This window comes from Acanthopagrus latus, chromosome 19 (assembly GCF_904848185.1).
Source record: "Acanthopagrus latus isolate v.2019 chromosome 19, fAcaLat1.1, whole genome shotgun sequence".
In the NCBI taxonomy this organism is placed as follows: domain Eukaryota; kingdom Metazoa; phylum Chordata; class Actinopteri; order Spariformes; family Sparidae; genus Acanthopagrus; species Acanthopagrus latus.
The window spans coordinates 3,906,777-3,934,684 of NC_051057.1; the positions used below are offsets into that span (position 1 = coordinate 3,906,777).

General features: G+C 41.0%; 1 protein-coding gene across 2 annotated transcripts in view; it reads right to left on the reverse strand.

Annotated features, from left to right (window-relative positions):
- The window catches only part of znf438 (zinc finger protein 438), a 57,067-nt gene extending 43,019 nt beyond the window's left edge, over positions 1 to 14,048 (reverse strand). The window contains exon 1 of one of the 2 annotated variants that reach the window (XM_037079593.1): positions 13,854 to 14,048. The gene's annotated coding sequence lies outside the window, so the exon portion shown is untranslated. Of the gene's footprint in view, positions 1 to 13,788 lie in introns of both variants that reach the window. The other variant, XM_037079592.1, reaches the window with a different exon arrangement.
- Positions 14,049 to 27,908: the final 13,860 nt, after the last annotated feature.

Consider the following 27,908-nt stretch of genomic DNA (forward strand, 5'->3'; position numbering starts at 1 on the left):
TTTGATTTCCTATCTGTACAATCTCATCTGTTGGAACAGGTTGGGGTTAGGGCCCTCGCTTAGGGTCCACTCAGCGGGGTTAGGAGGGAGGGGCAGATTCATTTGGAAAAGCCAGCCTGTACTCAACTCCATTTTCAAAAACTGACTTCACTTTTTCAGTAGCAACTTGTGATGTATCATAAATATATCATTACACTAAGCGAAAGGACAGATCTGTCTCAGCCGTTGCCATGCCAATGACCATACAGGTCTGATGCTACAGTCTACTCTCATCAACCTCTTACCACACAACGACAATTTTTTAACACGCGCACAGCATACAAAATGGTTTGCTAGAAGTGGAACACCGCAAGGAACTCAACTAATGCTCAAAGGAGCAGTCTAATATAATGGTATGGCTTAGCTGCCTGCAGCCTACAAATCCTGTAAAAGTCAGTCATTAAGCTTCACATGTAATTTTCATTAACTTTTCTTGGAAACGAGAGTCTAGCAAGACCAACAATTTAGCAGAAAAAGAAATGTTCACAAGACCATTACTGAACCACATCCTCCCTTTTCCATCCACAATATGGTCTCCATCCATTATTCAGATGAGAAATGCACTTTCCTTGTTCAACTCTCCACTCATGACATCTTTGGGCAGCACTTAACAGGCGGGATACATATCAGCTGCTTATAATTCAGGTAGAAACTAAAAAAAGAAGACTTCACCAGTTTTATTCAATTAGGCTAAATAGGCTGATGGACGTCTTCCAAAACCCACAAAAAAACCAAAAGAACTCCATATTTTAATGCATGACTAAATTAGCTGTGTATAAAAGTTTTTAGTGGAGACCTTTATTTTAATTTAGTCGTGTAGCACCTATATTAAGGCAATAATGTAGTTATGCCATAATTAGAATAAGTAGGCCAAGCCTTGAAGCAAACTTTTGCTTGGAAAAACATCCTGCAAGCCACTTCATGCAGAGTAATGGAATCAACACGTGTCTGTATTATAATACTCCTCGCGCAAATTGTCAACAAGATTTAGGAACAATCTACACATATTTTTGTTGATACCTTCTAGTTGGACTGTTACTTCAAAGTCTGGCTCAATTGGCGCCTGAGTAAAAAAAACGAAAAAACAAAAAAACTTGTGTGTGTTATGGTTACATGATCTTGGTTATGATTGAGCGGAAATGTTAGACAAGCATCTAAGTTTCCTCTGCCTGCTTCCTCCCTCCTCATCTAGCCACATGTGAAACCACACTGGAACTGCTCGCCAGCCAAAGTAAACTCTCCAGTCATCCACTTGGCATTTGTTTACACTGAATGCCAGCTTTACGTGCCAATCCCTTACTCATATTCTGGTGAATAATGATATCACAAAGTGGAACTATTCTATATAATCATTGTATGCCATGAGTGTGATGCATGTTATGGAGGCAGTGTGTGTGTGTGTGTGTGTGTGTGTGTGTGTGTGTGTGTGTGTGTGTGTGTGTGTGTGTGTGTGTGTGAAGTGTTCCTCTCACTGGCTCATCTATAAAGGTACAGAGCTGCTCTGAGTCTGCAAAATATGGTCAGCAAAAAAATGTGGAGGCTAAATTTTCCAAGTAGTGCCCTGAGTTGAACAATGAATGCAAATGTAATGTCATTTAGCAGATGAACTACAGCCAGAATGAAAGCTGATTTATGTGTGTACGATTAGCTTTAGAGCTGGATATGTCAAATGCTCCAGCAAATACCTTAAGTGAACTGTATGGCCTGTTTACAATCTTACGTAACACGGACTGTACAGAGTTCTCATGAGGCATAGAACAGCCAGTAAAGGCAGAATTGGGCATTATATAAAGTTTAAAGCATGAAAGGGTCAGTTCACCTCCAATAAAAAGGTGCAATATGTATGTATTTTAGTTGAAAACGCAAATAATAACTACAATTATCAGCAGAAAGTGAAGAAATAAAGTTTGGACATTAAAATGTTGTACTATGTTGCAGAGATGTTAGCATGCTAAGCTAGCCCTATCTGTCCTTTTGAAAAGTTTTTGTGTTAGTGGTGTAAACATCAACGCATCTTTAAAAAACATATATATATATTCTGCCTCTTAGTTCTTATATAGTTAGTTTTTATCTTAGTTTTGCATAGCCATGCAACTATTTTCAGTTCTCTTTCATAGCATTCGCTTCGTGTCCCACATTGGGAACGCCTTCAGACTGACATCATTCTGCCAAGAATGTCCTAAGAACGTACAGTTGTTCAACAGCGCTCACACTAGCTGTTACCAAACAGTAGAATTAATTTCAACAACAAGCCAAAACCGAGTGGCTGCACGGTAGCAATAACCTGGCTGAGTAGAAATATTTTCCCGAACTGAAGTTAGCTTCAGCAAGCTAACACAGTACGGAGAAGCAATACTCCACTGTATAACATTATTCCACCTAGAGGTTGAGACCCTCCAAGTTTGTCCATGCTTTCATCTAACTACACCAGGTAAGCAGAAGAACATTACCAGGGACAGCATGATGTTAGATTCACTGCTAATTAGCCCTGCTAGTGACCATGGCTGCTGCTAATGTCCCCATTAAAGCAAAGGGGAAAAAACAGCCACGTGCCAGACTCAACAAATGTGTGTGATGTGTCTCAGCCTGAAACATGCCTAAACTGCCTTTGAGTGCTCACATGAAGCCAGTGCTCCATCAACGTCTGGCTTGTCAGACAATTTATTCAGCGGTGACCAAGTTATGACTTTAACTGTGGCGGCTCAGGAGCTGATGTAGCTGGCTGAGCTGATCACCCTCGAAGCTTGAACGTCAACGTTGCCTAGCTGGGGGAATCAACTTGTCTTCATTGACCTGCTGCTTGTCCTGAGGTCTTTGCTAGTCCTGACTTAACAATGGGCTCGGTGGATTGTCAGAATGTAATGGTGGATGATGATTCGCACGGTCCCCTCTGCCACCCCTCAGAAGCAATGCATCGAAGCAGCTCTGGGGCCACTGAGGAGGAGGGGTGTTCGAGTAGCCATGTACATCAACTACTGGCTTGTTGCAGCATACTCCTGCCAGCAGATCACACAAAGTTACTCACGGAACAGAGGCAGAACTAGGTTTCAAAATAAATCTAGAAAAGAGTGTTCTTCTTAAACCGTCAGAGCCCTTTTTCTCAGAGGGAACTAAGGGCTTATGGCCACAGCCTGGTAGTGGTTCCAATGGGACACTTGCATATGAAGGGTATACAGCATTGGGCACCTCCTTCTTGGACTTGGGGGGCCTGATCAAGGAGAGATCTGTAAACAGGGTCGTCACATGCACTTGTCTATAAATGACGTGGAATTGTTAGCCGTTCAGCTGTTCATCTGTTCATCTGACACCAAAATATTTTTATTCTGTTCTGTGTTGGTCAAGACAGACAACACCACTGCAGTGGCTTATATCAACAGAAGCAGGGGCCTGCGATCTGTTCAGTTACACACACTGGTACATAGACTGATTGTTTGGAGCAGCAAACATTTCCTGTCCCTGAAGGACACAGGGATACTGAACCATGGAGCAGACCTTCCGTCCAGGGGGAACCCCCTTAATGCAGAATGGAGACTTGTGGCAAGCCTGGTTTTGGAATGGTACGGTTGGCAATCCGTAGACCAACACAAAGGAACCTGCTGTCCAAGGCCTGCAGAGAAATATTTCTTACCAATCCAGAGAGACTCTGTGGGCCTGGCCTGTGAGTGGTTCAACCTTAAGACAGGGGGTCTCTGTCCTGGCGTGATTGAGACCATCTAGAATGCTAGGACCCCCTCAACGAGGTCCCTTAATGACAGACATGGGGAAGGCTTCCTCAACCATTAAGGTGTACTTGGCAACTATCTCTGCCTGCCACATTGGTTTTGAGGTGAAAGCCGCAGGGCAGCATCCCTTGGTTTGCCACTTCATGAGGGGTGCACACAATAAGCTGCCGGTCTCTAAACCTTAGGCTCCGTCCTGGGACCAACCCACTGCTTTGGATGCCCTTTTGGCCCCACTTTTTGTGCAACTGGAGGAGGTGGAGCTTAAAATGGTGATTTTAAAGACAACTTTCTTGCCGTCTCTCACTTCAGCTAAATGAGTGGGTGAGATTGATGCTCTTTCAATTCACGCAGCATGCACACACTTCGTCTCTGGGAATGCAAGAGTCAGTCTAAAGCCTAACCCTGCCTTTATGTCTAAGGTGCTGGGGTCATGTTCCTCCTCCTCCTCTGGTGTCCGTTAATCCCCACTGTTCTCCTGAGAGGAGCATCAGCAGTTACATATGTTGTATCCAGTTTTGGCATTATGCATTTTTTATGGACAGGACTAAGTGCTGTAGGTAAAGTGACCATCTTTCAGTGTCATGGGGAAGAACCACTCAAAACATCTCAAAACAGTGGCTCTCTCACTGGATTGTGGGGCACATGGCTTTAGCCTTAAGCTCTAAAGGTTTGCAGTCTCCAGAGGGACAGCGTTAACTCTAGCAGGGACCATGCAACCTCATGGGCCTTTTTCAGGAGGATTTCCATTCAGAAGATCTGTGCTACAGCAAGCAAGACCTCCCTACACACCTTTACTCGGTTCTACACACTCTGTGTTACAGCCCCTCCATTAGCCCATTAGGTTCTTAGTGTAGCTAAACCTTACTTACTCTCAGGGCAGTTTGTCACCAGGTAACATCTGCCCAGCAATCCGGGAGATCTTCCTAGTCAGTGTGTTTACATGACACTCAAGAAAACCTAATTACTGGGTTAGTCCGACTATGATCCGATTTTTAAGATGCATGTATACACCTCAGTCTGACTAAAATTGGACCGGATCGGATTTGTCATAGTCGGATTAACACACCTAGATTATTCGATTGATAGTTGCATTACTGCTGCATGTATACGCTCCATCAGATCAGATCAGATTTTTGCGATCTGCACAGGCTAGAGATTTTTTTCCTGGGGCCATGAGCTGGAAGTAGAAGGTCAGCGACGACGACAGCGACAGCGACGGCAACAGCGACGGCAACGGCAGCAGATTTCCTCCGAAATCACCACAAGCAATTCTGCAGCTAGTTTGTGTAATTATCATGTACACCATACATGAAATGTACAAAGATGTAGCTTCTCCTTGCTCTTCGTATGGCATCTTTTTCGAATGCTGAGGCAGCTGGTGAGGTAAAGAGGTCAGCTGGAGGTTGCTCTATTACCACTAGTTGAAGTAAGTACAGCACCACCTAGCATAACGGTAGCATACATGTTTCGGCCAGTAATTTGATTTTCTCACCATCATGTATACTCGGACAATTGCAGTTGTCTGATTGAGTAGCATAGTCGAACTATGGCTGTAATCTGACTAAGCTGTGCATTTAAACACACTGAATGTGAGACAGAAAACGAATGCTATGAAAGAGAACTTTAGGCCACTTGTGTAACCCCAATTCTCTGAGTAGCATGAGTGAGTGTCTCACCAGCCTACCTTCCTTGCTCTTTCATAGCGAGTGCAATAGCAAGAGGTGAACGTTTTTGAATAACGTAGAGGTTTTTGAATGACCGGCAGTGCAGTGTCAAGTCCTTTTTATAGGGGGAGGATTTCCACCCTCCATGACACTGATGTGCCTTGCCCCAGCCAATCCTGGCTGGCAGAATGCAAGTTTTTGCAATGGGGATCGATTTTTTTATTTAAGTTGTTCCTCCGCCACTCCTCATGGGATCCCATACAGCATAGTGGGCTTCGCCCCCGCATTGACTTTCCACAGAAAAACAAATGCAGCAGCATGCAGCACGCCAAGAGCTCATTCCTAAAATGGCACTGTTTCGTTAGTAGCTTGGTTTTGTGGCGTCGGACCTCAAACAAACCACAGTACCCTTGTTCAAAGGCTGTTGTGACTAAAGACAGTGGACCGACACATTTATCTGAGCCTCTCAAACAGGCGCACATATCAGAGTGGGACACTTGTTGTTCACTACAAGAAGACCGCAGCAGGTCAGAAAGCCCCGCTATAAAGCAGCTAACATTAGCAGACACATTTAATTATTGTGTCCCGTATGAGAAGAAAGGGTACCGCTTGTCAGCTGTTACAGATGCAGTCACGTTGCATATCGTTAGAGTTAGAGCAAATAAATACCCTTAATTTGAAAATGAGTATAGTGGCGCTGACCTAGCAGTATAGCGGTGCAGCGCTGTTATTCCACAGTCTGGGGAGAACCCTGAGGAGTTTCCAATGAGGTCACGCCGAAGGAGTTCCCAATTTGAGACATTCACTCATGCTACTCAGGGAACCGGTTTATGCGGTTAACCAAAAGTTTTGTGCGCCTAAATTTGAAAACAACCCCATCTGATGTTTCCATGACCACCACAACTTATTTTTTTTGATAATCCACAACACAGTAATAACAGTTTCCATTGAACTGAAACTGATGATTACTGACCAATAGTTTGGTCTGTAAAACATAAGAGAACAGTGATAACAATCATGATATTCTAGTTTACAAAGTGACGTCAAATGTCTTCTTTTGTCCAACCAACAGTCCAAAAGGTCGAAAAAAATAACACCGACAAAACGTACGGTGGAAGGATGATGAATAAACTCTTTCTCCTGCTCTGAGTATTACCAGGACAAAGGTAGGAATGCGTCGACCCGACTTTTTCGGTCCCTATACCGATACCGATGCCTGGGCTTTGTGTATCTGTCGATACCCGATACCGAACCGATACCGTTGTTGAATTAATAATAAACGGTATACCTTCCACCTTATACTTTGCTTCCACCATGTGGAAAAGACTGACCCTAACCTTAAAGGCAGCAGACGTTCCTAATTAAACATCACTTTCCTAACTAAGACAAAATAATCAAACAGTTACCAAACATTGTAAACAAAAAAAAGAATTCTTATTTATTTGTTGTTAAAAAAACAAATGTGCATTCAAATCTAAAAGAGAATGTAATCAAACTTCTTAAATTAAAACAAATAAAATGCAGACACAGAAACAAAAGAGTGTATTGGTTGAACATACAATAGAAATCAAACAGTAACCAAACACTGTAAACACGCAAAAAAATATATATTAAGTGCATAGTCCTGCAAACAGGAATTCAAAATAAAACATAGCAGCTGAACCCGAGAATAAGCTAATGAAAGTTGGTCAAACAACAACTTGTGCTCAACACGTGCTGCTGACAAATGACGTAGGATGGGCTGCAACAGAAGAAAAAAAAAACGTGATCGGCCCGTGGATCTGTTCATTTTTCCGATCCCCGATCCAGCTATTTTGTTAATATCGGATCGGTGCACCCTTAGGCAAAGAGTGAAGCAACCAGTGACTATCTGCAATTTTGAAATGTTTTCAAGAGCCATTCAGAGCGGATGAACACAAAAGGCGGCACTTTTTCTGTAGACGGCCATATGCTGCTACAGACACTCATTCCTAAATATAAACAAGTGAAAAACAACGCTGACACTCTGGAAAAGTGACAGTTTCAGAAGTCAAACTGTTAACCTAAGCAAATAGAGTTTTCCACATTCCACAAAAACTGGATCAGTTGTATCCAAAGCAATCAGGTTAAGCCAAAGAGAGAACAGAAGAGCAATACAACAAGCTTAGTTCCCTGAGAGTTAGAAGGGCTATTCCATCACAGATACAGGATTTGCTACATAAACAACACAAAAAATTAGCAGGAGGAGCAGTTTCAAAACCACTTCTGAGGATGGGAAACAGGGACAAACACAGAGGGTGTATGTAAGGAAACAGACAGGAGAGAGAAAGATACCTCAGTGTTTCAAAGCCACAATGAAGAGTCAAGTTAGGGGCTGATTTCTGACTCATGCACAACTGAACTGACTCCACCCTGACTGAGGAGAAGCACCACTCAATTCTTCAGAAATATGCTCCACCCTCTTTGATCTTTGTGGAGAAGGATTCATACTGTGGCAGGATAATGAGCCCAAACACCTCAAAGCTGTAATACAACTACTGAGGACCTAAGAAGACCAAGGAGTCCGGACTGTCATGGACTTTGTGGACTTTCCTCCATAGTCACCTGACCTCAACCCAATTTAACATTTATTGTGGCGCGGGATGACTGAGAAATCTAAACATTCAGTGACACCACACGAAGCTTTGTTGAGTGTCAGATCATGCTGGGATAACATGAGTAAGCATGTTTTACACTAACTTGTGTGGTCCATGCAGCTCAAGAGCATGCTGGCATTAAAACAAAAGGGGGACAAAACAAATAAAGATATTCTGAAAATGTTCCACTTCTCACTTTAAGTTTTAAAAGGAGATTATTTAGACTTTTATGCCCCACTGTATGTAAATATCTAATCATTTACATGGCATTTTATTTATGCAATGCATCACTTATAATTATTGTAATAATATAATGAGGACAACTATCATTTACTCGAGTAAAGAGTGCTGTGACTGTAATCAAACTGCAGAGTGTGACAGCTGGAGTGTAAGTTAGTGCTAGCTTGTAGGGGTAGTTAATCAGCGCAATTTCCCGATTCAATTCCGATTATTGAAGTCTCTATTCAATTACAAATCAATTTTCGATTATCAACGATTATCGATTAGATTTTCGATTATTAACGATTATTGATCATCCATTTAACATCAGTCAGCTGCTGAATTATTTTACTACTACTCTTTTGAGTAACACCTCACAGCACCTTCAATTTTGTAAGTGTAAATGTAAAATCAAAATCATTATTTTTTGTTTTGTTTTAAATGTAGTCTTTTATCGATCTTTGGAAATGTAATAATCGACTCATAATGGTCAATATTACAATCGCAATTAATCAATAATCGACTTTTTTCACCACCCCTTCTAGCTTGTTGCCTTGCTGATTTCTGTGGTGTGCCCACTTTTCCATCATCAGCAGAAAATATTGCTGAGACAGCTATTGTTCTGGGAAAAATTTGTAACAGTGAAAGGTCATAACAATACTTCCTGAATATTAGTTCGGCCTTTGTTGAACAGATCTAAGTCTGAGTTACATCAGATTAACCCCTGGATCAAGGCACCAAAGCACCAAGTGCCCTGAAAAATTGAAAATTGTGAAGTGAAGCTCCTGCTGAAAACTTTTCCAACAAAAATACTTAAAATGTGTGGAGTTTAAGGACCTTTTCAGCATTTCTATGTGACAAAAACTGGGCTTCTGCAGATAGTGAAATAATAAACTGTTGGAAAACCATGAACACTCACTGGAACATACTGAACACCACAGTTTACACATCCAACTTGTTAGGAATTTTCTTCATCAACAGATGAAGCAGATCATCGTCCTCACTGTACTATCTTAGAGCTGTTTAATCTAATTATTCAAGTCAAACCCCTCAGGAACAAGAGATTGTCTCTGACAGTAATATCAATGAGACTAGGTCAGTACTTCATATTCAATGCCACATGAAATCATGGTCTCAGCACTGTCTGTCATATAGAACAAATGCTTTTTTTCAAAAATTAAGAACTTCATTTTAAGATAACAATTTTTAAAAAACTGTTTATTTATTTTCACTATTTCATTTTTAAATGCAGCCCTACTTTTCCTTAAAGAGATAAGAAAATAATACATATCGACAGTATTATATATCTGCATAGTTAAAAGTCAATTGACCATAAATATTTTCAAAATGTTTTTGAAATGTTCTTTCTTTATTAGATTTGACAGTCAGTTCTTGATTACATGCAGACGTTGATACTGAACTGCTAGGCTTCAAGTTTAATTAGTTTAATTTAGATATTAAGCTGACTGTGTTAACTAATAAGTTTCATTGTTTAATTTGTCAAATTTCATTGATATTTTGTCAACTTTCATTTCATCGAATGTGAAGACAATGCCAATGTGGAGGCTTTTTGTTGATACTTTAATAATATAAATAATTTCCTGTAAGTATAATTTTACATAATATGACAAATAACAACACATCAAAAATTGATGATGAGAACACAAGAACAATTATTACAGACAGAGCCCTTCAGCGGGTACTATGAATTATCACAGTATATGTCATTTTATATTATCAGACAAAATATTCTGCAATCCTAGTTTAGAAGCCATATACATCAGTTTCAACAAGTCAAGTGAATTCAACATGCCTTGATGCCTTTAACATTAAAGAGCAAGTCATCAAGCACTTTAACACATGATCAAGCACTTCATCAAATGAATGTACAAACTCCAGTCATACTGAATACAGACTAGGGGAAGACCTGGCTGATTACCAGAGCCAATATTGAGCAATTTTTTTTTTTTTTCGGTATGTGTCATTTTTCCGTGAGATTGCTGGTAAGAAAAACACGTTTGAAAATTAATATCAATATCATAACTAGGGATGTAACGGTTACCGGTGTCACGGTAAACCACAGTAAAGTTCCCTACGGTGAAGGTTACCTTTCAAGTTGTAAATACCATGGTAACTGCTGCAGTCGATAACCACGGTGTGGAAAATTTGCGAGATACTTTATCCAAGTCTCACTACACATGCGCAGTGTACAACGTGTGCTTGTTATGTAGTGTAGTAGACATGGCGGAGGGAGGACGTGATAGTAGCGGCCCTCACGACATCTGAAGTCTGGCTGTATTTTGGTTATTGTAAGACTGCTCAGGGACAGCTGGTCGAGGATGGCAGCCCTATCTGCGTCTAGCAGTGTCTACCTTTGGTTAGCAGCCATATGACCAATCAGATTGACTGAGTCCATTGACAACAGACAAGTAGGCAGACAGAGAGACAGACAGCCAATATATATAAGTAATATCAGATAATACTTGTGGATTATTTGTAGAATAGACTATATCTAAAGAATAATATGAAATGGAAAGTGTCTAGATAGAAATAAGAAACAAAATAGAGTATTCATAATTAATTTAACAATAATCCTTTTTGGTTTGATACAACAAATTATCCTAAAAAAAGTGATGTGATCTAAATTGTGAGTTTTGTGATCTGTTGGTTGCACCCTTAGTATTAAGTAACAATGACAGTAATAATTAATAATGACGTGTTCTACCCATTTTTTTTCACGGAGAGGGTCTGCTGGCCAATTGAGTGCTACTGCCTCATTCTACTGTATTTAAGGTTTTTTTTCACAGTTCTGATACATTCTTTTATACTTATTTAATGTTGATTTTGCAGTGTTTTGTTAAGGTTTTGGATTTGGACTGTTCTAATCTATAATAAATCTATCTAAATATAAATCTAGTTGAAATTATTTCAGTTTATCAGTGCATCAGTGTTTTTTCAACATTTTGAAGATATTTTAAAAATACCATGGTATACCGATAACTGGGATAATTTTGGTCACTATTAACGCGGTGTGAAATTTTCATACTGTTACATCCCTAACTCTCACACAATGCCACAGCAACAACACTATCTGATTGGTAACACATCACAATTAATAGCCCATAAACAATGGATCTGAATCTGTGAGTAACTCATAACTAAATGTATCAAAAAAATAATAATACATTTCTTGCAATGGTCTGCACATATACTGACATTATCTCTTACAGCAGGCATATGTCTTTCATCTTACAGAATATTTAAGCAAACTGCCCAAACCTTGGGCCTGTCTACATCAACTCAGTTGTAAATTAAATTATGTGTGTTATGTGAATACAGTTGTGTAATAAGATAAGAGTCAGTCAATACTAACTGGACTTTGTACTGTGTCATCAAATCTTCTGCTCTAATTGGGAAACTGGTTCTTCACTGCATTTAGCATGTATTATTACTAGTACATTGCCCGTAGGAGCCATGTATTCCTACAGAAAAGTGGGAGGTTAAGTAGCTTTTTCATGGATGGCCAAATGAGGTTGTGTTTGAAGGTGGGACGTCAGGGATATAATTGGCTGTTTTTGACTACTTTTGATTATACCATTATATTTCACCTCAAAAACTATTTACCTTGCCTTGTTTGGTGTCATTGTTTTCAGCACAACCTCACGTGTTACTGTACAGTTATTTTTCATTTTGACATATCATATTAACACTATGGACCTAAAATCACACATAACATAAAATCAGAGTAAGAAAAAGGTAGATGTTTTACTGTGAAAAACCACAAATGTGTTTAATAAACCAATTACATTAGTTATAATGCAAATATAAATTGTTGTTTGCTAAATTTGTGCATAAGTTTTTGAAATTTACAAAGTTATATGCAACTATTTACATTTAAACGTATTTAAATGAATGCCTCAGGCTCAGGGCTCCTCAGCTCACTCCTGCCTGTTCCACATTCAGCAGTCTCCTCCTTGTTTTGACTCACAACACAAAAAAACGGCTACACTACACACTAAACACACTACACTAACTAAATAACATACTAACTATACACTCCAAACATGCTATATGTCACAAATCTCTCAACTCTCAAACTCGCCATCTCTGTCATTGTCTGTATCACTTGCCGGCGTCCCTCACACAACTTCCTGTTCCTCAGCAACCAAACTTGCTGCTTGCAGACACTTTTGTGACAAAAGCCCGTTTTTACCGTTTCTACCTGCACTGAACACAATGCAAACGTGACGGCAATGTTCGCGAAAAAGCGTGGCGGACATCATTTACCCTAAGTCCGGTTTTGGACCTGCTGGTGCGTTCGTCGACTCGGGAGGTGGGCCGTGGGGTTGGGCTAGCAGCTAGCTACACATGAACATCCACAGATTCCGATTCTACTTTGTAGTCCTGGCGTATCCGGATCTCCTCAGACCAGAACAGACTCTGTCCGGACTGGTTTAGTCTCATTAATCCACAATAGTCAGTTTAGATGCACAGAAAGGGACTGAACCACCGGCTAAATCCCAGTCCAGCTCGCGCCGCTGCAGGTATAAATCCATTTGTTTCTTAAGGTATGTGGTAGAAGTAAGCTCTGCAGTGATTGGCTCTGGTGTGCACGTGGCTGTAGTGTGCAGTGATTGGCTCTGGTGCACACGTGACTATGGTGGCTACGGTTGACAATGCTAGCAGAATTCATAAAGAATTTATGAAATAATTTATTAACGATATCATTGTAGTCCAAACAAATGCGACGTTGCACACCCTTGAACCATGCAGCAGCCCTATTGAAACGCTCTGATCAGTCTGATCCTGATCTGCAGAGATGTTTGAGGAACACATACACAGACAGAGATTCCTTGCTTTTATAGAGATATCCATAGCAGTTAAATTAGTTAATTTCACCTGATTAACACCAAATATAACTCTGTTCAAGGCGAAAGCATGGCACACATCCAAGTACACCTAGTTTACCCCTCTGCACAATGTCTCCGGAAAAGAAACAAACCAACATCTACCCAGCATGACAAACTCCCTCCTCCTGGCTCCACATCCATCATGGACTCTTGCACAGCTGCACATCCAGCACTGCTCACACAGAGCAGCTGAGTTGAGGACAGACGTGAGGCTGTCCACGGGGACAGGAACAGTCCACTGTCTGTTTGCACATCTTGCCCGTGTACACATCTTACTGCAGGGAATTCTAGCCTGATGACGTATGCCTGCGATGCACAGCTGCAGGGTTAGCCACAGGCCTGCTCTGCATTAGCTACACACGCTCTGACACCCACGGCACCTTTACCTGCGCGCCGTTTGTTGCATGTGCACTGTGCGAAACCTACACTTTGTGAGGACTGCTATTTCAGTTGGACTCTGGTGTTCATACTGTAAATACAGAGCAGAGCCAGAGCGCCTCACTGCTGCATGTAGAGGCTACCGTGATAACACTGTAAACGATCCCGGTTTGGCTTCATGTGCCTCGGAGAAAGCAGCTGGCAGGGTGAAAATGTCGGAATGACTGTAATCATGTCTCACCTGGATCCCCAGTTATGTGGAGGATGCGCCTTCAATCTACAGGCAGGCTCATTTTTTGTAAATACCTGGCAAAACCGTCGATCTTCATAAATGTTCCTCTCCAGCCATTTTGAGCCAAACCGTCAGCTCGGTCCGGCGGGGTGAAACAAATATGACCGAGTTGTAGATAATCACATTTCTCTGCTTGTGCGTGAAAAGACAACCAGAACAATCAAGTTCAAGTGACGTTAGTGCTTCGACGAACAGTGTGCGTTTCAGACGGGTGAGGAAGTGACATCTTACGGTCATCAATTTCCTGCACGAACCCCCGTGTAGGCGCAAATGGTACTGCTCGTAACATTCCGGAGACCTACTTCGCTGTGCTCGGTGAGAGCAGCCAATGAGCGGCCGGGTAGTAATCTGAGCGGGACAACACAGCGCGTCACTGACACAGCTGAGCGCTTGCCACAGACTGTGGATCTGAGCGTCCTGCCGAACGTTACTGTGATGACAATGCAAGGATGAGGTGTACACACACACGGACACACACACACACACACACACTCATAGCGAAAAGTGTCCCATCAACGGTTTTACGTAATACGAATAAGCGATTGCGATGTGGATGAAGTATTTACTGTCATTACTCAGCTGCAGCAATAGCACTGTGTCATCATACTAAATTAAAGGTAAAAGTCATGCGTTTGATTCTCTAATTAAAAGGAAACTTTCAAGTCCAATGCTAGTGCCCTTCTTAATGGAAAGTGTGCCTATATATAATATATATAATACATAATACTATATGATAATTCTTATTAACTGTCATTTTATAATAAATCAAACTTAAGTGAATAACTAACAATGAAATGCTTTGGGCCTGGAAAGACAGACTGGTGAGTAGATGAGTCTCTGTGTTTGCTGTGATGGCAGTTAATGTTTCAAAAACCTCTGTAGTCTCATGTAGACACTTAATAGAAACTGCCATTTAAACACATATAAAAGCTTCACAATTCACAATTACTGACTTATATCATATCAGAACAAAACATTAAAATCTCTAAAGCTTGTGTTTACTACAGACCTTATTTTAGGTATAAACCAACAAAAAAAAAAAACATTCAAAAACCCATTGAATTTGAGACTAGTGTGCAAAAATGCCAGCTGATTTCCTTCTCCTTCCTTCTTACTGAGTTTTCTGTATTTTCCCCTCCTGTTGTGTTCCTAGTGTTCTTCCCCAGCCTGCTTCCCCTCCACATCTGCCCTGCATCTGCTTTGTTAGCCCAGCCCTGTTCCCAGTGTTCTTCCCAGCTCAGCAGGTCTTCACGTCACTCTGCTCATTTGTGTTTCTCCACCTCTCTTCACCTGCACCTCATCGCCTTGTTAGTTTAGTTTTTATTGACTTCCAGTCAATGTGCTGCATTCCAAAGCACTTGGGGGAAAAAAAAAAAAAAACACCTCCAACACAGAACAATGCAATGGAATGGTTGTCCAATTGAGAATTCCAAGTGCTAACCTCAGACAACCACGAGCCTGGCTTCACTGGCATGAACACACAACATCACAGCAACATGCACACATTGGCCCTCATTTATCAAACAAACGTACGGCAGAAAAACGCGCGTACGACCATTTCCACGCAAGCTTCGGCATTTATCAATTTGGACGTGAGCGGAAGCTACGATCAGATCTCACGTCAGGCCTGAGCTCGTGTGTGCAAATCTAAGCCTGTGGATTTTGCGGTGCAGCACAGCAAAATCTTGCTGAGTCCGAAAATAATTATTAAGCAAACCTCAGCTGTCATTAAGCATAAGCAGTCACATATTTAGAACGGATCAAAATGGATTCTTAAAACGAATAACGGTTTAAAAAATAAATAAATAAATAAAAAGCCCACGTTTTTACTGATGCCACTTTTTTTTGTAAAATAAAATATGATAGGCTAAACAGCCTAACATGACAACTAATTAAAGTAAGGCCTAATAACCCCGCTGGTAAACCCTGCTACAGAGCAGGGCATGTGAGCGGAGCGCGCGAAGTCGGAGCGCAGAGCAGGTTTTTATCCAAAAGGCCAGAGCGATGGTTCCGTTTTGCTCCAGTTCCGTTCCGATACCGATCTCCACGAGTCTTGGGCATGCACGAGTCCACACAGACTCACGTGTGCCTTCAAGGGTTAGCCTACATCGGAGGTCATTCGTTGAGAGATGGAGTTTGTAAAATATTTCGAAAAGCAAGCAGACAGGTCATATAGGTGCAATGTCGGGAATTGCTCCCTCTTTTAAATCTGAGCGAGCGTGGAGCGATTTCGCCGGAGCTGAATGAAATTTTAAGTGAGCGGAGAGCGGTCTTTGAGCGGAGCTGTCTGGTATAACTTTGAGCGATGGAGCGAAGCAGCGAACACCCACATAAGAGGGGAGCAGAAATTCTCACCGCTCAGCTTCGCTCACATGCTCTGCTACAGAGCAGGAGCACAAATTCAATAGTGTGCACACACGCACACGGGTGGAGCTGCTTCGGGTTGCTGAAGGGCAGGTGTCTCCGTCTCGGACCAGCAGGGGGAACGCTGCTGTATACCCCAGAGAAAGTGTGCGATATTATTTTGACCTGTTCAGCTTTGCACAACATTGCATTAGTGAATGGAATGCCTGTGATGTGCTGGCGCTGCCGGGATGCAGATCTCCATCTCGGAAAAGTTTCTCTTCTTGCCAGTGTTTCTTCTCTCCAGGGTTGACCCCAGTGGGCGAGGCCTCCTAGGGATGTAACATGTTAATGACAATCAAATTCAGCCGCCGCATTTATCAAGACCTGGTCATTCGTACGCTGGAATTGGTCAGATACGAATGTTTCATAAATCACACGTGGGTCCTGTCGTGCGACCAATTCTGCGCTCAGATCTGCACACTTTTTCAAGCAAGACTGATAAATGAGGGCCATTGTGAGCAATTACCTTTGACCTTTTCATCACTTTTACTTTCTATAATGTTTGTGAGCACGAGGAGGGAGCACACCGCTCATGTATGTTTTGAAGTGCCCTACCCTGTAAAACCAGCTGTTGTAGATGCTGAAGTTCACAGAGTTAACATACAAACATCCATTTGCTGCATGTGTCCAGGGTTTTCCCGAGCAAATTCAGATTTTCAATTCAATTTCCCCACATATGTTTGAATCTTACTGTTTGATTAAATGAAGAATGAAGAGTCCTGATGACTACTTCTTTGTGTCTTGATTTAGTTTGTGCTTCAGTCAGCTTTTATGATCCTAACTGAGTCCATATTAGTTATAGAAATGTGTGGGGTGAATCTGTAAATACATACTCATAAACCCACACATTTAGACATACATGTGAACTGACAGACACATACACACACGCCCTTTCTACTGGTATTTCACACCACGTTCTTGGTGCAATGAAGCATGGTGTTGTTAGTTTTGCAATTTGAGTCACCTGGGGCTACACATGTCCTGTTCTGTTAACCACTGTCACAGGCCGCTGTGTATAGTCTGTGGCAGGTGGCAATGCCTTCTGTCTGTCTGTGTGTGTGTGTGTGTGAGTGTGTGTGTGTGTGTGTGGATGACAGACAGACAGAAACAGAAAAAGACACATTCAGTTTCAAGCTACTCAGGATTTCTATGTCTTTTTCTGTCTCTCTTTCTCTCTCTCTCTCTCTCTCTCTCACACACACACACACACACACACACACGCACGCACACACACACAGTGAGAAGCAGCAGCAGTGACAGAAGCTTTGAGAACAAAGACATGTAATCAGGAACTTCAGTACAGGTGTTATGACTGCTGCTTTTCTCAAAGTCTCTGTTTCATGCTGATAGTGCTCAGCGAGTAATATCAATATTTCTCATCTCCCAAAACAGGATATGAAAGACAGTTGCCTTTTCTCTGTAACCCTTGATGAAACCCTGAGCCACCACTTACTAGCATGTGTGTCTTGTGACTGTAAACTTGAATAAATCCTCAGGTACGACTCTGAAATGTGTTTAAACATTCAAAATGATATATATATATATTTTTTTTTCAGTGGCATGTCTCTCCAAAAGTTGTGGCAATGTACATTTTTGCTGCATGGATAACTTAAAATTTGGTATTTTTTAAAAGTTGCAACTTGTCAATCATATGTTGAAAAACGCTTTAGTCCCTGGCATCACAATTACATAAAAAAGCAGCTGAAAAGCACTCAGCAGTCACAGGCTTGTCTCGCCTGTGGCTCCACCACCATCTCCTCCACTTCCAATATAAAACTTGATGACTGATGTCAATCAAGTTGACATAGCTGTATGTACAGTGGCCCTGTTGATTAAACATAACAACATTTCCGATCACCGAAAAGGTGGGACTTGATTCTGCATAATCACAGCCAAGAAGTGCTGTTTCACCTTTGATCTGTCTCTCTGTGATCTGAAAAACCAGCCCGTTTTCAGAAATGTAGTTGTGTTTAACAAGTTTTTTCTGAATTGTTCTTCTGTTTGCTGAAATGCTGTGGCGTTTCTGAAATGCCGTCGTGAGTTTACACTCAGGGCCACTGCACATACGTATCGCTAGTCTGCAGGGACTTTCATTGCCAGCATTTCATCCAGGAAACTGGGCCGGGCATGTGTTGTGGACTATATAAGCTAAGTGCCTTTTTTTTTTTTTTTTAACACAACACATAGAGGTCTTAACTGTAGAAAAAAGTAGTTGTGGCATCCTGACTTTGTGATCAATACAAGGATCTTTAGCTCAGGGGCAAATAGAATTAGGAATTGCTTTAGGATAATGACAGTATCGACCAGCGCTCAGTAAAGCGTTTCAAGCTGTGGCAGGTTAATTCCCATCTATGAAGGTGTGCAGGGAGCCAGTCTGAGTCAGGTTTTGATGGTCAAAGTAATTCTCTCCAGCTTGGTGCTGCTGAAGCACCTATTTCCCCCCCTGTATCACACAGCCATTTCAAGCTACTGCAACACAATTTACAGCCTGTTCTTTGGAAATTTTGCAAAAGCTAAACTTACATAGACCACACCAGTAAAATTTAACAGCTGCAAGGTTATGGAATAATTCATCCTCTCCATTGGCACGTGCATACATATCTGTAAACCCAAAAATCCTCAGGCGACTCATGGACGGCAAGTCATGAATTACAGGTCAGTGTGAGTTATTGCCAGATCAGACTACAAAGCATTAAGGCTGACACTGTAATATAACATAATAAGACAATTACAGCTCTGAAACAGGCTTAGGCAAACAATCATGGAAAAGAATTAGCTATTTTTGCATGTTAAAACAACTGGCTGCTCCAAGGACACAAAGAATTCTGGCAAAATACAAAAACGACTGCTGTAAGTTCTCCCTCTTCTTTTCAAGCTGATATATTTTTTAAGCGAGGTCCACTGAGTGAGCGCTCCTTGTTGCTTATTCCCTCTGTGAATAAAAGTAATTTACCTTGCTCATTATCTGAGACGTTGAGGTGTTTTGATGTTTGGAGATGAAAATGCTTCGAGATGAAATATTCATTTTTTTTTTTTTTTTGTTGGCTTAATTATGTATGTGTCCACTGTCAAGTTGAAAACTGCTGCTCCTGTGAGGGATGTTTCAAGCGTACCTTTTTGCCATTGGCGCAGAATACATTACCTCCTTATTACAGGGATTGCCTGGCATACACTCATATGCAACCTTATGGAAATATTAAATGAAGAGGCTGCACAGTTCAGTGGACACACTGAATAAGCATGAGCATCTCTTGTACGTGACTCATAATGTGAAGGTTGGGATGATTGTATTTGACTCATTTACTGAGTCATCCATTGTTTTATTTCAAGACATTGTTCTAATCGTATAGATAAAGAATATACCTTATGCTTTGTTCTGTTATTTAAAATATCATCATCCCAACGGTTGTGTAATGAGTGAGCGCTCTAAATGATGGTAGGTGTGCCTTAGGTGTAATTTGTCTGGTGTCATGAGAGTCCTGTACCTGTGTGTGGGGCTTCATGGTCATGTGAGTAATCAGCATGTCAAGCTGAGGTCTTTTCATAGGGGCCATGTCATATGAATAGGTCAACAGTTTGAGAAATACAAAAAATGAGAGTGAGATGAGAAGACTGATCACACACTAATGTGTGTAGGCTACAGTAAATATGAGGATGCAGACAGCAGCCAATTAGCTTTAGTTAGCATTTAGACTGAAAACCACATCCTGCTGTTTTTACAATCAAGTTGTTGTGGAGATGAAACAAACAGGATATAAAATGAGCTTGTGCGGCAATTTTATTACCACCGGATTGAGTCAGGATAACTAACTCGAGCTGTGCTGATTAGTCAATTAATCAATTAGCTGATAAAAAACAAAATTAATTCCCAACTACTTTGATAACAGGTAAACAATTTCAGTGATTTGAACATTTACTGGTAACAACTCTTAATTTAAGGACTTGCTGCTTTCCATTTATGACAGCAAATGAAATGTTTTTTGTGTTTTGGACCTTTGGTCAAACAAAAGAAGCAGAGCAAGAAAAGAAATGTGATGAGCATTTCCCACATTTTTTTTTATATGCTAAATAATTAATTAATCATGAAAATAATCTGCAGACGAATCGATAATGGAAATATTAGTTAGTCGCTTAGGTCTTAAAATAAGCTGCCCATCTGCAGGCTCAAGCTACAAATTGAACATATACAACATTGACATATATGAAAATGGTATTGATCTTTTCTTCTAATTCTTGATGAAAACAAATAAGCATGATTCCAAAAAATACTAAGTAAATTTGAAGATGGCAAATTCTGAACTGAATCTCTCGTAAGTGGAAAAAGTGCTCGCAACCTTACAAAAGCTCACTAGCATGTTGTTTCTAATTTGTGTAATCAATACACAATCAGAAGTGTTGAAACATGAGGTGGTTTTGGATGGAGTCACATGCAGGTGCTATTTGTTGCTCAAACAACAGCTTGGGTCAGTCACAGTGCACAGGATCCCAAAGGGTTGTTGTCCCAAGTTGGCAGATTTGAGGCCTGCCACCTCACCAACTGAATCATGACTGAATTATGCAAGCCATAGCCGCTACACAGAAGTGCAAATAATGAAACTGTTGGTTGTCATTGTATAGCTGTAACATACAATTCCCACTAGAAAATCAAACTAGGATTTTCACCAATAAAATGTGTTAATTAGAGATCTTCGGAGGTGCTGGCAGGCTAACTGTGTTCGCCATATTTCCAGTATTTATGATAAACTAGACTAAGCATACCCTGACTCCAGCTCCATACCAAGAGCAATAACTTGCCATTTTAGGACATTTTGCTTTCCTGTCAATAGAAACACGTCTGTCTCTAAATGCAGATATAGCCAACAGCCTGTTAGCTAAGACTAAAACAGAGGGAAACCTGACTCTGTCTTAAAATAAAAGTAAAATTTGTCGACTAAAGCTCGCCGTTTCTCACGTAATACCTGGTTTGTGTAATTTGTACAAAAACTGAAGTGTAAAATCAACATCTGTCACTATTTCTTGGCTAGGCGCAGTGATTTACAGGAGTCCCTGCTGGTTGCTTGGCAACCGTACAGTGACGACAATAGCCCACATAAACTCAAGACCAGATTTAGTCCAGCACGTAATCTCCCTTAAAACTGAGTCAACCATCTCCTGGCTGTTGCTTCATATTTACAGCACAGACATGATCATTTTAACAAATTTCTCATCAAACTATTTGCAAGAAAGATAATTAGCATATTTCCCAACATGTCAAACTAATCAGTAAATACTGAAATATGAGAATCATACAAACCTTTTCAGTCTCAGAGAGAAAAATGACTCCTTCAGGCACTTCATCTCAGGGCACATGGGGCAAAGAGAAATGTGGAAAAAGAGAGTCAGATGAAATATCTGCAAAATGAAGGAAGGCACATATTATATTTCATATTCTTTTTCCTTGTTGGATTATCCGGCTGCGTTCTATGAGTGTGTCATCACGCTTGTGGTTGTGTAGTTATGTGTAAGGGTTCCAACAGCCACGCTTTGTTGCTCTTTGGACCTCTCCTCCTTTCCAAGCCATGAAGTCAAGGCCCTCTTGCTCTTACCAAGGTTGCAAAACATAAAAATGAAATACTAGTCTATCTCACACTCACTTTTTGTCCAGATGTCATATTGCTGTGACGCTCTCCACATGTTACTAATCTGGACTTTTGCTGCACGCTTGTCTTACACTTTTGAGGGGAATACTCAAGAGGTGATCCGGGTTGAACTGTTAAAAATACACATGAGCAAAACTGTATGTGTGTTGACATCTGAGGCAACAAAATGCCTTCACATATGTACCTATGATACCTGCGAAACTGGACTATACATAAAGGTTAAGTCAATCTGATGCTCTGTGCCAAAAATTCGAGTGGCTGCTTATAAAGTAGTGTTTTATGTATGAATGAGTCATCTGTCAGAAAATCTCATGAAATTGAGCTAAAAAGCAACCAGCTAGCTAGGAGGTAGCTGAAGTTACTTCAAAACAGCTCACTCTTCTCTGCTCATTTTTTTTTTTTTAATTAGTTCAGTTAAATCAACCATGAGTCCACAGTTGCTACATTTAGACAGGACTGCCATGTCAACTGTTCTCAAAACTCACTGTGCTGATGGCGCAGTGCTACTGAGTGTGGCGCTCTGAATAAGCAAGCCTGTCCTCATCCGAAATAACAAAACATATTAACATATTAATATTACCATATCAACATTTGTTGTTAGCCGGCGACCTGTAGCCACTGTAGTAATTATAGCAGCAAAGGAAGAGATGTAGGAGAAATAGTATGATGCGGGATATTCCCATTTGGAGAGGAAGCTGGGGACTGAAGTGACATTACGTACCGAAGTTACTTAAGTAACATAGGTACACTTGTAACTGAAGTAACAGACGTAACCTTGTTATTCTAACCCAAACCACAATGTTTTGCTTAACTGAACCATGTTGTTTTTGTGACTGAATCTAACCAAACTTTGGCCGTGCGACCAAGGTCTGGTACGTGTGTAGCTGTAGAGCTGCAACAGTGATTTGTTATTTAAGGACTGGTGATATATGTGGTTTTGGGAGTTGCTGCCCTTAGCAAAAACTGACTAAGACTAAAACTGAGGCAGTATACTTGAAGTGTACTTTTTATATACTATATTTTATATACTTAAGAAAAGTATAGTGACCTATACTTGGCTTATACTGAAAAGTGAGTGGTGAGTATGGTAATAAATGGCAAATCTCTGACTTGTGTTTGCCATATAATAAATACTAATACTTAGTATATCTTGATGTAAGTACAGAATAAGGTTAAGTTGTTGACCTGTTCTTACATTTAATTTAGCAGAAAGCAAATGTTTTTCATTTCACACATTTGTTTTGAGGTTTTACCCTTGTTATAAACTTACATGTTAATAAACTAAAATGTCGACTAGAAGTATATACTTAGTACACTGGTAGTATATAGATGAGTGTACTTGTTGTATACTTGAAAGTGTACTTCTGTAAACTTAAAATGACCTTATAAAGTATACTTAAAGTATACTTTTATAAACTTGAAATGTTCCAGTTTAGTCTGGAGAAGTATTAAATTAGTATACTTTCTAGTATGCTACAAGTATATGGTCCATAGTATACTTGCTATACTTATACTCAAGCATACTTAATAAAATGAACTTCAGGTATACTAATTTTTGCTAAGGGTGTTTTAGTAAGCAGCCGGTGCAGTTTGTGCCAGCTTGAGCTGTGCGGTATTTATGAAAAACATCCTTGGTGATTTTATAATGAAAGTAAGTTTGAATGAGCATCGTGTCATATTACTCACATTATTCTGTCCTTTTAGAGACAGCCAGGAAAATATTTAGAAAAAATCTGTGTGTGAACCAAATCCTGCAGTGCATCGCTGATAATTTCCATATGACAAATATAAGAATCCCAGTTGATTTCTTTGAACATCCCCTCATCAGATATCTGAACACACCCACTGCTGGGTAAGTTTCCCTTTCCTGAACACTTCATTAGAAACGCTAAATGAGGACTATCTCTGTTCATGTTTATTTCCAAAGCCTTACTGGCTGTTACGTTATTATTGCAGTCATTTCATGTGCTGGAATTTCATTCTGGGGCTCCCTTTTCGCTCCTAAAAGTTACTAGCAGCCTGTCACCCTTTCAGCACCTCTCGGCTGGCTCTTGTAAAGGTGTGGGTGGCCATGGTTGGACCCTGAAGTGGCCGCACGGACGCTGAGCTGTGAAATTACATTAAGCCGCCAGCCTAAGGCCCATGGCAATCCTCCCTTAATGAAAACAGTTTCACAGCACAAGCTGCTCGCAGCACCGGAGACAATCTGTTTGACAACCAGGGCTTAATATGGAGAGGTTGAGTAAAGGGACACCATAGTAATTGGCTGGCATTTTGGATGTTCATTTATAGTGCACCGCCACTATTCATGTGCATAGAAAAAAAAAATGTTCTGATGATGAGTGTGTGTGGGAAAAGAGTAGGTGTGTGGTATTCATATTCATCCAGTGAAAACAGCAGTAGCCTATCACAGATCGAAACATGAGCGCACACACAAACATAAACCACCCACGCACTATTCACTCATAGAGCTTATCATTGTACCTATACACGCTCTCAGACGTGTTACCACGTAATGGAAATGTGGCATACATAGAAATACACTCACATAGGGGAAAGGCAGCATATTAGTGTGCATTAAAAGGCTCTGTCATCAATGAAAAGTGAGCACCATTATTTTTTGTGAGCTGCTATCTGTCTGTTTTTTTTAAGCGCGAGGAGAAGCAAGTCAGGATATACACATCTCCTCTATTACCTTTTTTTTTAATTTAAAAAAGCTCATTCAACCCATATGGTTTCTGGCTGTTCAGATATTTTTGGTTTGACTCGCCAAGTGCTTGAGATACACACTCTCCAATACAACGTAAAATGAATGGACAGCCAGGAGACTAACATTATTGCAAACCACTGATATGTTCAAATTTGTACATGTTATGGGACCGATATACCACACTGACATTTCTACAATCAAGTCATATCAGATTCACATCATGTGTTGACCTGACTGTCATAACAGGAGTTGGCCAACAAGGCTGCCAAGAATTGCGACAAACTCAGTGGTTTGCAAAAACCTTTGACAACATTTTTTCTGCAGGGAGCTGAAGTTCAGATAAACCCGCTGACCACTAACACCTGTTTGGCAATTACCTTATGAATGTGGTGGAATATAAAGCAAATAATGGGAAAGACATCTCCCTCAGGAGTTGGTGGAGACCAAGATCAGAGCTAAAAGGAGCATGGGCAGGACAGAACACCACTCAGTGAGGTGTTTTCTCCATGTTCTGCTTCCTTCCATGGTGGAGACGGATATTTCAAAACCAGCAGAAAGCTTCCTGCATGGATAGACCTCCCTGGTTGAAAATGTGCATTTAGGGCGCCACAACCCTTTAACAGTGCAGACAGGATTGGCTTTCATGTCCAATCTAAATCAGGTAGGAATTGGGCAAGCCTTTTCATTATAGAAGCAGAAGAGAGTCTGAGGCTGCATTACCAGATTAGGAACATCATCTTGCCACTGCAGCAAACCTCAGTTCACACCTACTATTTCACCACACACCGGTTTCAACTGCGAGAGAAGATGGCTCCAAAAATAACGCCTTGATAGACAGAGTTTGACGTCTTTGCAGAGCGCACAAATGCTGTTCCAGCCGCAAGGACAAATGAACAGTAAAATGCAACAGGCGCTCCAATAAATACAATATAAATTTACTCTGGGCTTTCCAGAGGATGGCTGTCTCCTTTTGACAGTCACAAGAGGAGAGAGAAGACTGGGGCAAGCCTGTCTGGAGCCCTGAGGCTGTGAGTGTGTGTGTGTGTGTGTGTGTGTGTGTGTGTGTGTGTGTGTGTGTGTGTGTGTGTGTGTGTGTGTGCGTGCGTGCGTGTGTGTGGTCATGTGTATGTGCATGCATGTGTTCGGAGAACTTCACACACACATGTAGCTAGCCAAAACAAGTATATATCTTGGCCTGCCGTGGAGACAGGCAGCGTTACGTTCACCCACAGGTCAGGAGCTCTCAGTCCCGTGGCCACCCACCCCCGTGGAATCATGGGAGTAGGGGAGTTCATGTTTGTTTGTGTTACTCCGAGTGTCAGAGGGGGCGTCTTTACCCCCAATTCTCCCTGAAAGTTATCTAATCTTCATTTTTGACATATAAGGTGAAGAAAGATATTGATACAGGAAATTAAATAACCCATATTTTCCCTCTAGTTTTGCCTTAGATTAAAGGTGAACTACACCAACTTTTACAAATCACAGTCACTTTATATGTCATGGGTGTCTAACAGTTGTGTTCTGGAGCAGCTTTGTACACTGGAAAAAAAAATCCAACTTCAGAAATAAGTTTAAAAAAAATTATCTTGGTGATCATACAAACATAATTTAGCAAAAAGCCTTCCAACATTAGAAAGAAAATGTTGCTTAAAGGAACAGTTCACCCAAAAGTGAAATTCAATCATCGTCTGCTCAACTCAGTGTCATTTTTAAGTCAGGTGAAGCGTTGTAGTCCGCAAAACATTTCTGGAGCTTCACAGCTGGGGACGTGTTTTTAAAAAAAAATGAAGAAAACAAACAAACTAATAAAACAGTTCCATACAGCTTGTACAAGTCTCCAGAAGCCCAGCGATCATAGACCAGTTTTAAAAGATATGATTTACATCATATATAATGATCATTTTCACCACAGCTGTTTGGCTAAAAGCTTGGACCCTGTCTGAAGTGGGTGTGCAAGCTCTACTGTGCATTGAGGGTGTAAATGACATCTTTCCAAATCAGTTTGGAAACTTCTGGAGACTTGGATTCCAACGGTTAAACTGTACAGAGCCATTTCATATTTGTTTTGTTTAGTGGACTGTGAAACATCACCTGAGCACCATAGGGTGACTAGATGGCGGCTGAGTTTTAATTTTTGGCTTAACTGTTCTGTAAAGGGACAGTTCACCCCAAAATAATAATTCACTCACCTATAGTGCTATTCATTCAGATTGATTTGGTGTGAGTTTCTGATTTTTAGAGATATCAGTTGCACAGTGTCCTTCTTCCCTTATATAATGGAAGTGAAGGCCACTTTGGGAAATCATGACCCAGTTCTCCAGTTAATCCACAGACCTTGTTGTGAGCACATTCACACAGGAACTATTTTCTGTCTATCGACCCACCGACTGTGTCACACCAACTACAGCTTTGAAATAAATGCACTAAAGTAAAATCCTCACGTACTGTAACTGAGTAAATGGATTTAATCACACTACACAACTGCAATCCTCCGTCTCCTCCATCTGTGAAGCAGTCTCTAAATCCAAGCCTGATCATGATAACGGGGTATTTTGAAATCAGGCGAGACTTCAGAAATATGTCTGAAGTGCTCTGGAACACACTCGGTGACTCCGATGAACACGCACATGACATGGAAACCCTTTTATAAACTCTGTCGCTCCAGTAAACTGTGGACTATGTTTCTGAGGGTGGAGTAGTAGAGGAGTATTATAAATCCATTAGGATGTCTGATTGAGTGTTTTGGTCCTGTCCTATTCACCTTTCCCCCCGACAAAGATGTTTGGGGTGCGGCTCACTCCAACAAGTGTGTCAGCTACTTCCCGTCCTGAGAAAAATCCACAGAGGAAGACGGAAGTGAGTTGCGAATACTCCGGCTTGGTTGAGGAAAACCGCGAGATTGACATCTAGTCCCCCAAACATTGCATTGTTGGCTTTCACACTCTGACAGCATCTATTCAACTACTGTTGAATACTTGAGCTGATATTTGTTTCACCAGCTTCCCCAGGGGGGGGCTGACTCGACCTCTCTTGAGAGAGAGAGACATGAGAAAATTCTCAGGCTTGCAATAAGATCTGTTTATTTGCCGCGAGCCAGATAGTTAAAAGCAGCAGAATTTATAAATCAAAAGCCTGTTTCCCTTCGAACTCCGTTTCCATTCTCACAGCTCTTTTTGTGCACTGTGGCGCTCCACTTCAAGGCTGAAATTGATCTTTTTCTCTTCTCCACAGTATCAGTTGCGATGAAGACTCCAGTTATGCGCTTTTATTGTGTATGTGTGTGTGTGTGTGTGTGTGTGTGTGTGTGTGTGTAA